The 15,631-nt window shown below is 45.0% G+C and overlaps 1 long non-coding RNA gene across 1 annotated transcript; it reads right to left on the reverse strand.

Moving 5' to 3' along the window:
* Window positions 1–2,718: 2,718 nt before the first annotated feature.
* Window positions 2,719–8,564, reverse strand: LOC136550413 (uncharacterized). The gene is made up of 2 exons (XR_010782273.1): window positions 3,999–8,564; window positions 2,719–3,921 (listed from the first exon to the last, which is right to left on the reverse strand). It is a non-coding gene; the product is annotated as an uncharacterized lncRNA (long non-coding RNA).
* Window positions 8,565–15,631: the final 7,067 nt, after the last annotated feature.

Below are 15,631 nucleotides of genomic sequence, written 5' to 3' on the forward strand. Positions count from 1 at the left end.
ACTGGTACCCGGTGCACGGAAGGATGGGCAAAAACCCGGAGCCATCTCCGTGCTGCTCCCTCCCTCGTACGCGAGCCGTCCTTCCACGGCATTCAACGTCCACCACACCCCGCACGGCGCAAATTCGTCAAACGCGGCGTAAATGCCACGACACGCACCGCGAACTGCTCGCGCCATCTCATCATGCTCCCTGCTCCCTGCTCCCTTCCTTCCCCCATAGTCAGTCTCACAGCCATTGGGCGTTTTCGCAAATCACTCACAGCCCGCATGCTTAATTGAAGCCATTACATTATGGCGCGTAGCCTCCGTGCAGCCACAAGCACAGAAGCCCGAAGGCCGAGGCTGGCTGGCTGCAATCCAGATTCTCTGACTCTGTGAACAAAAGTCACAGGTGACTTTAGGCATGTCCGATGCCATCCATACATGAATCAACGGCTGGTGGACACTGATCTCTCCCCTTGCCAGCCTGCTCAGCCCACACGTATAACACAGCCCGAGTAAGAGGCCCATTTCCTGGTTAAGAGACGCCAACGGCTCAGAGGCTGCTTTTGGCGCGGAAAGTTCCTGGTTGCCGCCGCCGCTAGGTCGTGCTCGCACCCGCCACAGTCGTCGCGCCTGGCCGCAGTAGTCGCGCCCGCCGCAGTCGTCGTGCCTGGTTATGCTCGCGCTCGCGTCTCTTCCACTCGCCGCGCCGGTTGTGCCGGAGTCGTCGTCGTCCGAAGTTGTCCTGCGAAGGCGGCGCAGGCTCATGCCATGACTGAGCATGGTGTTGTGGTTGGCGGAGGGTGACTGACGCACTTACCGGCGAGTTGTAAACTAGGTGATGATCGGGGTCTCATCTTCCTCTTCCTTGCTGTGATACTGCTTCTCCATGGGTAGCAAAAAAATCTTCCCTATCTCACTATTATTTGTTCATAAGTCTGAAAACTCACTCGAACACGTTCATTGTTTATGCAGTGTTCTTTGAGCCCTTAACTTTTACTCAAATCCAATGGCGCAACCCGACAAGTAAGATATGCTTACATTCGATCCCCTTTTTTTTTACTTCCAGATGTGCAGCAATAATAAGCATACATTTATTTTCATACAGAGAGAATGCAACTCCAATTTGGGTACCTTATATTGGTCAGAAATTTAGAAACTTGAAAGATGCTTGGTCATTTTGGGTACATTATGGGGGTCATGCAGGTTTTGAGGTCAGAAAACGGTACACAAATGAAAGTAAATGTGATAAAAGGGTAACTTCATGTAGATATGTGTGCGCCAAGGAGGGTTGTCGAGCACGAGACAGGAGAGATCATGTCACAAAAAATCCTCGAGCTGAAACAAGAACATGTTGTCCAGTTCGCATGGGTATTACATTAGATCGAGTGACAGGGAATTATGAAGTGCTTGATCTGATTCTTCAACACAATCATGTGCTTCACTTGCCACAAACCTCTCAATATTTCTGTTCTCTTTTCTAACTGTTCATTTGCCTTTGCAGGGTCGTACTGAATTCTCTGACCCGGCCGTTCAAGATCTTTTTTTAGATCTTTGATTTAGTAGCTGCTATCACATATGGAACATTTCCGTCTTTTGGGATGATTGTTGAGCACCTGTGTGCTAATGGATTGCATGAATGGAGATTATTTTGGTTCTTTTAGCCTTGATAGTTCTCTGGCTAACTGTACACAATTATATGCTGTAGTGGTGACTATTGATGGAAGTTATTTATTAGCATGGAACTGTTAAAAATATTCAAGTGAATCCTATTTTAGTTCTGCACTAAAATGACTGTTTACTGAAACTGTCTCCCCTGTCCATGAAGTGGGCTTTACTTGGGCTGGTTTCACGTTTGGGCTGGACAGGCCTACAGTGAGAGAACTAAGATGGGCAGCCACCGTTGGATTCTAAATGAATGGCATCCGGCAGCAAGAAAGTCACCTGTGACTTTTGTTTACAAAGTCAGAGAATCTGGATTGGGCTGGCTGGCCCTGGCTGCTCCAGAGTCCTGAATCCAGATCTGCGTTGTGCGCGCCCGTACCGTATGCCTCCAAGTCTCTGGACGGACGAGCTAGGTAGCCCGGCGAGCAGATCGTGCCGGGGCGCGGCACCCCCTCCTCGGCGGCGGCGACCGGGCCAGCTCTGATGAACTGCTGCGACAGCGACGATCGAGCGGCTCACGTTAATGCCGTTGGGTCTGGCCGTCAGGGCGCCTGCATGGCTGTGTTACGGTGGAACTAGATACTACTATGATGAATCTAGAGTGAAATGCAATGTGGGTCCTTAAACTTTTCCCCACTTCTCACCTAAGTCTATGAACTTTTTTTTCGCTCATCTAGGTCCACGAACTTTTCCCTATTTCTCACCTAGGTCCATGAACTTTTTTTCGCTCATCCGAGTCCATAAACATTTCCCCACTTCTCACCTAGGTCTACAGCGGGCCACATATAATCCTGTTTATTGAATATTTTAAGTCGTTTTAATTTTTTTTTGATACATCTATTTTGTGGCTGCTGTTGACCTAGGTGGGAAGTGGGGAAATGTTCATGGACCCGAATAAGCGAAAAAAAGTTCATGGACCTAGGTGAGAAGTAGGAAAAAGTTCATAGACCCAGATGAGCGAAAAAAAAGTTCATAGACCTAGATGAGAAGTGGGGAAAAGTTTAAGGACCCATAGCGCATTTCACTCATGAATCTATTTAGAACTAGGTAACTGGAGTTTACAGACTCCGGTGGGCAAGATTGTCGCCGTCCATTCTCGAGCCGCAGCTCGCCGCTAACGTCTCCAGCAACAACCAAGACAATTCCAAATTGAGTTCCTCCCCTCTCCTATATTCTGTTACAACTGCATTCGACAGCGATACACCAGCGCAGCTGGGCTTGGGCTCATTTGGTCCACTCCAGTCCCGATGTCTTGCTGTTGGGCTTCCTGTTACGCTTCTTCCTTAGGCCGTCCTTCTGGGTTTGGCTAGCTCCAACATCCGTGACATCTCCTCCCCCCTTTAGCAGTGGCTTGTCCCCAAGCCGAGACATCAGGAAACCGAAGAAGCATGTCATCTTCATCTTCCCATGTTGCCAATTCCGGTGGTAACCCAGTCCATTTAATCAACAGCTGGCGATGAAGACGGTTTGATCTTGTGGACACCCGGTGATCCAGAGCAGCTTCTGGAATCTGCTGCTTGGGTATTTCAGGTGGAAGAGGAGTAGGGACAATGTCAGTCATACCTGTGACTTTCTTAAGTAAGGACACATGAAAGACTGGATGGACATTAGAGGTAGGTGGCAACTTCAATTTGTAGGCGACAGAACCAATCTTAGCTTCCACTTCATAGGGTCCAAAATAGCGATAAGAGAGTTTGTGATTCAGACGGTTGGCAACAGAACTCTGTGCATATGGCTACAACTTTAACCAGACCTGATCACCCACTTGAAAGCTTCTTTCAGTACGGTGTTTATCAACTTGGTTCTTCATGCGTTGTTGAACACGCTGTAGCTATTACTGCAAAAGAGCATTAATGACGACTCTGAATCCATATATCCAACTCAGGGACAATAACGTCCTCATCAGGGTCAATACCAAAGTGTCTTGGTGTTTGAGCATATAGCACCTCAAAAAGGAGCGAGTTTAAGTGCAGAGTGGTAGCTTGTATTATACCAATATTCTGCAAGATGAAGCCATTGAGACCAAGCTGAAGGACAAGAGTGAATGAAACACCTGAGATAACCTTCTATGCACTCTGTCTGGCCATCACTCTGGGGATGATAAGCTGATGACATACATAAGTCTGTACCAGCCAGTTTGAATAATTCCTTTCATAACAAACTGGTGAAAACTTTATCTCTGTCGAACACTATAGCAGTGGGCATGCCATGCAATTTGTAAACATTTTCCATAAAAGATTGAGCCACTTGCAGAGCAGAGAATGGGTGCTTGAGCTTAATAAAATGGGCATACTTAGAAAACTTATCAACTACAACTAAGATGCAATTGTAGTGAGAAGAAGTAGGAATACCTTCAATAAAATCCATGGTAACCACCTTCCATGCTTGATCTGGTGTAGGAAGGGGTTGCAGCAAGCCTGGGTAGGGAACTCTCAGACTTTGCTTGTTGGCAGACTTGACAATTAGTGACAAAGTTTTGAACTGACTGTTTCATTTGAGGCCAGTAAAACAGCTTCCTGATTCTATTGAAGGTGACAAAATATCTAGAATGTCCACCCAAAGGACTGGCATGAAACTGATGTATCACCTTGTCCTGCAACTCCACCGAGTGACCAAGCTAGATAGCCTGCTTGTACTTGATAATTCCCTGGACAAGTGTATAATGGCCATGAGGAGATTTGAGTGCTAGGGCAGACAAAAGGGTTTGAGCTTCAGAAGTGGCAGTATAACTATCTTGCAAATATTGCAACCACTGGGGTTGAGCAACAGAAATAGCTGATAGGATATGTTCAGCATGATGAGCTCTGGACAGAGCATCGGCAGCTCTATGGTAGCACCCTTCTTGTACATAATCTTGTACTGATACCCCATGAGCTTAGTCATAGCTTTCTTCTACCAATAAGAGTGAAGCCTTTGGTTAGTAAGGTGAACTAGGCTCTTCTGGTCAGTTTGAATTATGAATTCTTTGGGTTGAAGATAAGCCTTCCACTGGTCAACAGCTAGTAGAATAGCTAGACTCTCTTTCTCATAAGTGGACAGTCCCTGTCTCTTGGGTCCCAAAGCCTTACTGACAAAAGCAATGGGGTAACCATTTTGCTGAAGCACTGCACCAATACCATAATCTGAAGCATCTGTTTCCACCACAAAAGGTTCATTGAAATTTGGTAGAGTTAGAACTGGTGCAGATATCAATGACTGTTTCAGTAACTGAAAAGCTTGCTCAGTTGTCTCAGTCCATATAAACAAAGTGTTCTTCTGCAACAGATCATTGAGAGGTCAAGCTATCATGCCAAAATTTCGAACAAATCTTCTATAATAACCAGCAATGCCCAAAAAGCTTCTGAGTTCCTTGGTATTAGCAGGAGAAGACCAGTTTTGAATAATTGAAAGCTTGCTTGAATCAGTGGAAACCCCATTGGGACTGAGCACATGACCCAAATAATAAAGCTGTTGTTGGGCAAAAGAACACTTTGACAGTTTACTTTGAACTGATGTTGTTGAAGAAGCTGAAACACTTGTTTAACATGAAGAATATGTTCAGCATAGGTCTTCTATAGATTAATATATCATCTATGAAGACCACAACACATTTCCTCAACAAAGGTGCTAAGATATGATTCATGATAGCTTGAAAGGTAGCAGGTGCTCCAGTTAGTCCATATGGCATGGCTATGTACTCAAAATGACCATGATGTGTCTGAAAAGCTGTTTTAAACTGATCATCAGGATGGACAAGGATTTGATGAAAGCCTGATCTAAGATCCAAAGTGATAAACCAATTTGCACCATGTAATTCTTCAAACAACTCTTCAATGATGGGTAGGGGGTATTTGTTCTTCACAGTGTAGGCATTTAGTTTCCTATAGTCTACACACAATCGCCAATCTCCTGTCTTTTTCTTGACTAAAAGAGCAGGAGAAGCAAAAGGGCTAGAGCTCTGTTGGATCATACCAGACTGAAGAAGATGTGTAACTTGCTTCTCAATCTCGTCCTTCTGAAAAGGTGTATATCTGTATGGCTTCAATCTAAATGGCTGAGCACCAGGCAGCAGTGGAATAGAATGTGTGAGAGCTCTGAGAGGGGGAATGCCCTTGGGTTCTTCAAAAAGTTCTTGAAAATTGTCCACCAGTTGCTGAAACTAAAATGGGAGAGATGGTGGTGATGACTGTTGTTCAGGTTCCACACTGTACACCTGAACCATACCCCAAACAGCTTCATGTTTGGTCATAGCTTGGAGTTGATGAACTGTGATTTCAGAAGAAACACAAGAAGAATCATGTATGCCATGTAGCTTAACCTGAATACCCTGATACTGAAAGCTCAACCACTTCTATTTTCATTCAATATTTATTGGACTGCATAATTCAAGCCATTCCATCCCAAGTATAGCATCATAGCATTGCAGTGGTAGAATTTTGAAAGTTGAATTGAACATTGTTCCTTGAGCTGACCATGGACAATTGACAAGTTCATGAGTACAAGGTAACTGTGCACAATCAGCAACCTTTACAGATAATCCTTGCCTTAAAGGGGACCAGGGCTGGAATTTAGCTGCCATTTGTTCACTAATAAAGTTGTGGGAGCTGCATGAATCTACTAGAATCACAGCTTGATGTTGACCAATGTAAGCATGGAGCTTCAAAGTTCTGACTACATTGATACCCTTGAATGCAGTTTCAGATATTGCCACTAATTCATCAGGATTATAATCAGATTGAGACTGAGGATCAGCAGGAGAAGCCCCATCTGCTTCAGCTATCAGGTGCCAAACCTCTTCAATCATGTGTAAGGGTACAGCAGCAGGACATCTGTGTTGGGGTCTCCATTTACCTCCACGTTTGAAACATGGACCCTTAGCCTTGCGGTATGACATGAGATTAGACAGCTTATCATCTAGCTTACTAGGCTGGTCATCAGACTTGGACTGATCGAATTGCTTCCAATCAGGAGGTCTTGTTACATGAGCATTGGGTTGCAGGGCTTGCTTTAACAAGTGTCTGGACTGGGTGTATGAGTCCAGTTTCTTGTATTCTTTTGGAGAGCATCCATTCAGCACCTCTTCCTGCAATATGGCAAGGGAGCTAGCAGTATCCAAGTCTTTTGGCCTATGTAACATAACAACAGCTCTAATGTCCTCACGCAAGCCATCCACAAACTTGCCAGTAAGAAGAACATGATTGACTAAAGTATCATGTGCTAGCAATTGGTGCATGAGATCATCAAAATGGGTAATGTAATCTACGACAGAGCCAGTTTGTTTAGCATGAAGGAACATACGAATGAAATGAGTAAACTGGTCCCTGTCAAAATGATCTACAACATGTTTGCATAACACATCCCAAGAGCACTGCCTAAGGTTTAACTCGATGGTTTGCATCCAGAAAGCAGCAGATCCTTTAAAATTGATTGTGGCTAATTTGACCCATTTTTCAGGTGGAATAGCATAGAGATCAAAATAAGTATCACACTGTTTAATCCAGAGCTTAGGATTGGTGCCATCAAACTTTGGGAAATCAAGTTGGGGAAAAGCATGATGGAAGTTGGCAGTGTGGTGGCAATTGAACTGAGAACAATTAGAACACTGAAACGCAGTAGGGGAACCAATTGACTCACCTTTGATCGGAGGTGGTTCGAGGGTAGCATCGCCCCCCGAACCATCCCTCCGGTAACTGTGGTGTACGCCGTGGCCTAACGGCCCGTGCGCCGCCTGCGAGCAGGACGGATCCAGAGGAGCGGATCCCGACGACTTGATGAAGACAGAGTCACAGAACCCTCGCCGAGCGCAGGTGGCGGTGTCGGTGAAGCGGACTTGAGAGCGTCGACTTGAATCCGAAGGGAGTCGAGGCCGGAGCTTATATCCGCCACCTTGGAGTCGACTTGAGGCCGCCAGCGCTCGAAATCATCCTTCGCCGCACGGAGATCATCGATGGAAGTCTGGAACTCGTTGATACGGCGGTTCCCTTCATTGATTCCCTTGGTTTGTTCGTCGAGCTTGCCGATGATGAGGGCGAGTTGATCTTCGACCTTCATGGTGACTTGGAGGCGGGTGCGGTGTTCGTGCGCCAGAGCTTCGATTGCCGACCCGACAAACCTCGGCTCGGACCTATGAACTCGCGCGATCAACACCAAAGTGGATCACAGAACTCTGCCGACGGGGATTACAGTCGCGATCAAGGCAAATCGAATCAGAGGCGGACTGGAACGAATCGGAGAGTGAACAGAGGTGGAAGTGGATGGATCGAAACGAATCCGATACCAGATGTTACGGTGGAACTAGATACTACTACGATGAATCTATTTAGAACTGGGTAACTGGAGTCTACAAGCTCCAGTGGGCAAGATTGCCGCCGGCCATCCTCGAGCCGCAGCTCGCCGCCAACGTCTCCGGCAACAACCAAGACAATTCCAAATTGAGTTCCTCCCCTCTCCTATATTCTGTTACATCTGCACTCGACAGCGATACACCAGCGCAGCTGGGCTTGGGCTCATTTGGTCCACTCCGGTCCCGATGTCTTGCTGTTAGGCTTCCTGTTACGCTTCTTCCTTGGACCGTCCTTCTGGGTTTGGCTAGCTCCAACATCCGTGACAGGCTGCTGGAGGGAGGATGGGCGACGCAGACGCGCGCCTTTCTGCCCGTGCCGCTGGTCTCGTCTGCGGTCTGTTTGGGAAGCCAGGCAGGCAGGCACTCAGGCAGGCGAGCGGCCGGGAAGAGGCGGAGGAGCTCTCGGACTTGGCGGTTGCCGGTTGGCAATCAAGTCTTTTGGCCGATGGACGGACGAACGGATCACTGAATTGATGCAGCTGCAATGAAAGCTGCCATAAACCACTGCTGCTTGCATTGCTGCCGCCGCCATGGCCCGGACCCCAGCCTGTGAGAGCTGCAGTGCACTGCTAGCTTGTAGCAGCTTCTGTGGATGTGGTCCGTGCTCAGTACGTCCTCAGTGCTTCGTACTCAGGCCACGTTTAGTTCGCTGCTGAATCGGGGTTTGTACAGTGTTCGACGTGACGGCGAACACTGTAGCAATTTCGTTTGTATTCGGTGACAATTGCCCGAACATTGGCTAATTAGGCTTAAAACGTTCGTCTCGCAAAGTACAATCAAACTGTATAATTAGTTTTTTATTTCATCTACATTTAATACTCCATACATGTACCATAAATTTGATGTGACGTGGAATTTCCTTTTTGATAGTGCCAAATTCTGGAATCTGGGAGCTAAACATGGCCTCATCCATTCATTCATACAGTACTACGTGTTGTATCTTCTTTTCCCCGACCCGTGTCTCGTCTCATAAATTCATCCATCGAAAAACGACCTGTAGATGCTGTTTTTTTAGTCGTCCTCCTATCCTCTAGTAGAAACAGAAGCTTGCGAAGAAACGAGTTCTTTGTGGACGGACATTCCCCCGCGGGCGCGGCCGTTTGAGCGGACCGGAGACCGCACGGCGCATGCAGCTGTCCTTCGCCGACACATCGGTCCGGGGCGTCTGGGCCCCGCGGATGGCGCTGCCGTTCCGGTTCCGGTTCCGTTGCCGTGCCCATCTTGGCGGGTCTGCGTCTTGGAGTCTTCGCCTTTGTTTAGTTGGACCTCAAAATTTAAAAAGTTGCTACAGTACTTGTTACATCGAATATTTGCGGCTATGTATGGAGCATTAAATGTAGACGAAAAGAAAAACTAATTGCACAGTTTGGTGGAAAATTGCGAGACGAACGTTTTAAGCCTAATTAGTCAATGTTTAGACACTATTTATCAAATAAAAACGAAGATGCTATAGTAATCAAAGTCAAATTTCGCGAACTAAACCAGGGCTTCGTCGCTAACCTGTTTCTGCTGCCGGACAGTACTGCTGAAGCAGAATCTGACAGTTCCGTTGACGGGCGCTGGTCGCCGGTCCGGCAGAGAGCCAGAAGCCCACACCGAGCGAACGAACTGCGCTGCCTGCCTGTGCCTGCCTGCGGCGCGCAGCACGGACGGCTCCCCGACAGTCCGGGCAGGCATGACAGTACACGTGAGCAGAGCCAATGCCTGCCACTGCCAGCTTCCTTTGTCTTCACTCCTCATCCCGACTGCCAGCGCTAGATCCTTTGCCTGCCTGCCCTGCCCGTACTTTTCAGTCAGTTTATGTGAGTATTTATGAGAGTAAGACGCCTTTATCTTCTCTGCTACAGTAATCACTCTCATCTTTTCAGTCAGTTTATGTGAGTATTTTTTTCTTATAGCAAAAACAGTTTTAGCCAGCTGATAATCTTTTCAGCCAACTTATCGGCTAAAATTTATAATATTTTTTTTCTTGTAACAAAAACAGTTTTAGCCGGGTTATCAATCGGCTTTATGTATCAGAGTTGCTTCCTGGATTCATTCGTTCATCCGGAGGAGGGGAGGGGAGGAGTGTTTCTTTGCGTGTGGACTGTGGACCCTCGTCTCGTCTCGGCGGTGGTGCGAGATGAGATGAGGTTGACGTCTTGCTGGCCTTGCCTTGTGCTTGCTCTGCCACCGATAAAGCTGATATTCTGTTCGTCTTTTAAGATTGTCTGATGCTCTGCTGCGTTAGCATACAGCCAGCATTGTAGCTTCATTTTAGCAAATGCTGATTACTGCTCACCATTAGCCGTTCAGCCAAACGAAGTGGAGCGTTGGGTGTAGCTCTAGCGGTAAGTGTGGGGTGTCAGCATTAAATGGAGCATGGTTACATATATACTACAGTTGACAGTTCATCAGGACTTCGGGTCCAGCATTCTTTAAAACACCCCCCCCCCCCCCCCACCCAACCCAAAAAAAAGCAGAACTTTTGTATAGTAACTATATCTCCTGTAACTAAAAAAATAAAATATGGATATTTTTTTGTACGACATTTATTTTGATTCATCCTTCCGTCTGCCTGTGATCCCACGACATCTCCCGCATGCTGCATTCTTTAGTGCGATTCTCCTTGATTTAATATTGTCTGTCATGTGATAGAGGAATCACGGCAAAATAGAAAGTAAAAAATTATTGTGCTATCCATATACACATTGCATGTTTGCATGCACCAGCATACATGGAAACAAGCAAAAAGAAAGAGAATTAACACAGAAGAAAAAGGAATTAAGACAAAAGGAACATCTTTGTATTTCTGAGAATCTTGCCAAATTTGCCTACATTTAATTACTTCACCTCTTTGCATTTGCAAAAGGGACAGCTTTTTCTCCTTTCATTTGGTTTCACGCTCACGTGTTACATCGCCCTCGCTTGTTGTTTCTTGCTGAAATTGCCCTTGGATCTGTTCATTTTGAATACTTTCCCCATATTCAAATTAAACTATAAAATTTTGAATTAGGATACGAGGTAAGACATGCAAACAGATATTTCAAAACTACCTGTAGAGTCCAAAGAACTTAATAAATAAATCCTTCTGAAGGCAATGCAAATTCTCTATAATCTTTTATTTGGTGTAGTTAGTGTTATCATAGTACCCGCATGTATTCATGAGAAATAAATGTGGATATTTTTTGGTGCGACATTTGTTTTGGTCCATCTGTCTGCCCACGCCTATGATCCCATGACATCTCCCGCATGCTGCGTCCTTTGGTGCGATTCTCCTTGATTGAATATTACCTGTCATGTGATAGATGAATCACGGTAAAAAAGGTAGAAAATTACTGTGCTATCAATATACACATTGCATATTTGCATGCACCAGCATACATGGCAATGGGTAAAAGGAAAGAGAATTAACATAGAAGAAAAGAGAATTAAGATAAAAGGAACATCTTTGTATTTCTGAGAACCTTACCAAATCTGCCTACATTTAATTACTTCCCCTCTTTGCATTTGCAAAAGGGATAATTTTTTTCTCCTTTCATTTGGTTTTACGCTCACGTATTCCATCGCCCTCGCTTGCTGTTTCTTGCTGAAATTGCCCTTGGGTCTGTTTATTTTGAATCATTTCCCCATATTCTAATTAAACTACAAAATTTTGAATTATGATATGAGGTAAGACATGCAAACAAATATTTCAAAATTATTTGTAGAGTCTAAAGAACTTAATAAATAAATTCTTCTGGAGGCAATGCAAATTCTCTCTAATCTTTTATTTGGTGTAGTTAGTGTTATCATAGTACCTGTATGTATTCACGAAAAATAAATCGTGGACAAAACGTGGATACTTTTTGGTGCGACATTCTAACATAGGTCCATCGTCCTGCCAATATCCTTGAGGCAGATCACATAAAAGATGAGAGTCCCTCTATGAGATTGCTCACAAGAGACTCAAACTTATATCTGATCATGGTAATGTTGAATTGCTTTACATCAAAAGCATCGACAATGATAAATGGGGACATAGGTTTAAGTATGCATAGTGGAGAAAAACTCAACGTTGGCCTTCTCAGCAGCTTTTCTGAGCCTTTACAGTGCTAACTTTTCCTTACTCAGATAGTCAAGAGGTACACTATAAAATTATGCACCACTAAGAAAAGTGTCACCATTGGTTGCATTGACCTAAAAAATATGTCAAAATTAAGAATTACAACACCTAATTCAACATCTTAGAATAGACACTCAAGTGGATACCTTATTCTATAATATATATCTGTGTGGAATAGTCCTAAAGCCACACATATTTTTACGGTAAGTATAACATACTTTGTTTCAAAATTTTATGAGAGATTTTTAAGACATGCAGTATTATTCATGTGACAGACACTAATATTTATATATATACTTGAACCTGAGTGTACAGGATTATATGGAGATGCAACGGAACTTATTCATGGATTTATTGGCGCATAAAAGAAATGGATATCGGATAATTCTTTCTATCGATATAAAATATTATCTTAGCCATATCACGAAAAAGTCTATACAATAGAGTTCGTGAGCCTACGACACCGCGCTCTTCGTGACTGTGTTAATTTCACGAACTTTGCTTTTTGAATTAAATGTGACTTTAATATCGGTATTTAATTTAATAGTATTGTTATCTTATCGTGTGATCCGTGTGTTTTTAGTACAAAAGATTTTGTTGTTTCATAGCAACGCACGAGCACGCTATCTAGTCCTCGTAATAATGTTGTCTTGATCTCCAGGAGTTTAGAGACCAGGACACTCGTGATGCCTAAATCCGACCGAGAACTACGCGAGATTTGGGACCATTATTAACTCCCATCAATTTAAAATGGACACGGGAGCTAATTTCTTGGTCCCAAGTACCTGCCCAACTGTGGCAGAATCGTCCGGAATAGCATATTTATGGAGACGCTCATTTTCCACCAGACACTAAGCACCCCAAAAGCAAGCTACAACGGGCGGTATCCGTCGGGCACACCCCAAGGAAGAACCCGAAAGATCTACATTTTTTCAAGGATCCAATAATAAGAACGAGTTATAATACTTGTCCATTTCATATATCAGAGTTTCTTAAAAAGTACATTATTACAATACCAAATATCATAGTGCAGAATGATAAACAATGGAATTTAAAAATAAACATCTAGCGATAGGGACGAGGATCCGTCTGAGCCAACCAAAAGCATCATCCACACAAAGATACATCTCATGCATCACCTACAACAGGGGTAAATAAACCCTGAGTACACAATATACTCGCAAGACTTACCCGACTAGTGGGAATAAATTCCTGACTCCAAGGAATATAAGAAGCTTTATGGCTTGCTAGTTTATTTTAGCAGAAAGCAATACTACTAGTGAGTCCTTATTTAGGTTGTTATTATTGGCCGCATTAAGTTATTATCTATGCAGTCTATATAAGCATCTATTCTACTCTCAAGCAAGAGTTGAGCAATCAGTTCAATTTCATCACCTTCCATCTTTTAGTTCTTACTACGATGCTAGAGTTAAGATAAGTCATACCGACTCAGCAGCGATTCATGAACCAGTGTGCCCAGCTGGGTGCCCTGAAAACACATGCCCCGCTTATACCCCAGGCACAAGCAGGACTAACCCATCCCTCTCTTATCTCGGGTGTCTAGGTCCCCATCCAAACTTGGACTCTAAGCCCCCACTCCTGAGTCCCGAACTCAGTGTGGTGCTAGGCCTCCACCATCTCTGCCTCTAATCAGTTAGTCTGGAAAGAGCTGGATCCACGACAAGAGAGTAACAAGTCTTCCCTGTACCCATACCCAAGTATGTGCTCAGGACAATAGATCTGTGACTTGCCTAGCGTCTATTGCAACGACCGGTCCTTAATTGACACGGACAGGGAAAAAAGTATAACCAAGTCATGCCCTGTTGGCCGCAGGACACAACCCCTTACACCCACCAGTACCCAAACCATATCCCTGCTCGGTCACCATTTTCTTTTTCACTATTTTATCATGAGTGATCATATTTTATCATCTATTTGCGGGTAACGATAGGTTACTCACGCTACCGATATCCTGAGCATAGCAGCTACTCGACCTGTACTAGTAGGACTCATAGGTAGATATATTTATGCAGGTAGTTTTCATAAAATGCATGTAACTTAAATGCACATCACACATATATATTCAATGATCATTAAAAATAGGGGTTATGCACCGGGGCTTGCCTTGGGCACGTGATGGGTCAGTAGGGTCAGCATCAAACGGCTCCGGGGCTCCTTGCACGAGGATCTCCTTTCGTACTCCTCGATGACCTCGTCGTACTCCTATTCATCGATGGGTACGACTTCTACCAGCTCGTGATCTACATGCATGAAATGATGATGCAATACTTAGTAATCTAACAACAATAGCTCTTAAAATAAAGTACCTCTGTCTAACTACTATGCTAGTGCTACCGACTACGATATTAAGTTATCTATTGCTATCAACAAGTATGAAGTATGGCATTTATCATTATCGCAACCACTGTTATCCTTACTCCTAATGCTGATTTACACTATATACAATTAAGCAAGGATAACAGCTACTCTACTTATTAACCTATCCTAGGGCTACAAATTTTACAACAAGTACCTACCAACCTAACAAGCCTACTGTAAAAATTCTTATATCTATAGCTATCACCAATCTTCCACAAATATTCCTACAAATATTAGCCTACATAATATTAGCTCTCTAGTTTTGAATTTATGACCCAATTCTTGTCACAGCTAACTGCAATCTAACTGTACTAACAAGTAGATGATATTTTTGTGAACCTAACAAAATTAGTCTCACTATTTTTGAACCACTACACAATTTACTACAAATTACCAAAGTTCAGCTAAAATCTTTATTGAATAAACACTTCCTATTTTACTGGAAATTGGAAAACGCCATTCTATCGCGCGACCCACTCGGTTCGGCTCGGCCCACCCTGGCTTCCTGCCCACGCGCAGGCACAGCGACTGGCACGGCCCGCTCGGCATCGTGCGACGCGGCCCAACGCAGGCGGCCCACAGCAGAGCCGCGCGTGGCTAACACATTTAGCGAATAAGCCCTCGTTCTTTACCCTATTCTCAAAACTAACGCAAGCACTATTACACCGAGTCACATATTTTTCAACTACCACCCTCTCCTTTCCCTACTTCGACGTGGCGACGTCCCTCGGCACCCATGCGCGCACCGGCGAGACGACGTGGCACCAGGTGGCTATACCGGCCACACCCGACCCTCCAATCCCAACCTAAGGACTCGATGCTCACCTTGACTTCAACGCGCAACGATCGGAGGCGATACGGCAAACGAGAACGCTGTCCCGAGCTCCCTCCCCGGCGATGGCCCTTTCCCTGCGACGGCAGACGGGTTCCCATGAGCCACAACCTCAACAGCGTGAACCAACTCATGGGTAGGCAACAAAGACTCACCTCGTGCTTACCAGTCACGGTGGCCTGACAGGACACGGCTCGAGTAGACCTGGCCACGCGCACCCGGTAGGCCCTGCGGCAGCAGCTATGGCGAGACTGTGGTGGCAGCGCTGGGTAGGCCATAGAAGGGCGAACTAGGGCACGCATGTGGTAAAGCAGAGCAGGGCGAAGGTGCGGTGACAAGCAATTGGACAGCGGTGGACGTAGGTAAG

This window comes from Miscanthus floridulus, chromosome 4 (assembly GCF_019320115.1).
Source record: "Miscanthus floridulus cultivar M001 chromosome 4, ASM1932011v1, whole genome shotgun sequence".
Taxonomy (NCBI): domain Eukaryota; kingdom Viridiplantae; phylum Streptophyta; class Magnoliopsida; order Poales; family Poaceae; genus Miscanthus; species Miscanthus floridulus.